Genomic DNA, 294 nt, shown 5'->3' with positions numbered 1-294 from the left:
ACAGTAGTAGTTAGTCATGTAGTTGTGGTTGTTACGTGTTGTTAGTAGTGATGGGACACAGTAGTAGTTAGACGTGTAGTTGTGGTTGCTATGTGTTGTTAGTAGTGATGGGACACAGTAGTAGTTACTCATGTAGTTGTGGTTGCTATGTGTTGTTAGTAGTGATGGGACACAGTAGTAGTTAGACATGTAGTTGTGGTTGCTATGTGCTGTTAGTAGTGATGGGACACAGTAGTAGTTAGTCATGTAGTTGTGGTTGCTATGTGTTGTTAGTAGTGATGGGACACAGTAGTA

Source organism: Esox lucius, chromosome 6 (genome assembly GCF_011004845.1).
Source record: "Esox lucius isolate fEsoLuc1 chromosome 6, fEsoLuc1.pri, whole genome shotgun sequence".
NCBI classification, from domain to species: domain Eukaryota; kingdom Metazoa; phylum Chordata; class Actinopteri; order Esociformes; family Esocidae; genus Esox; species Esox lucius.
Note: the sequence above shows the minus strand (reverse complement) of the source record.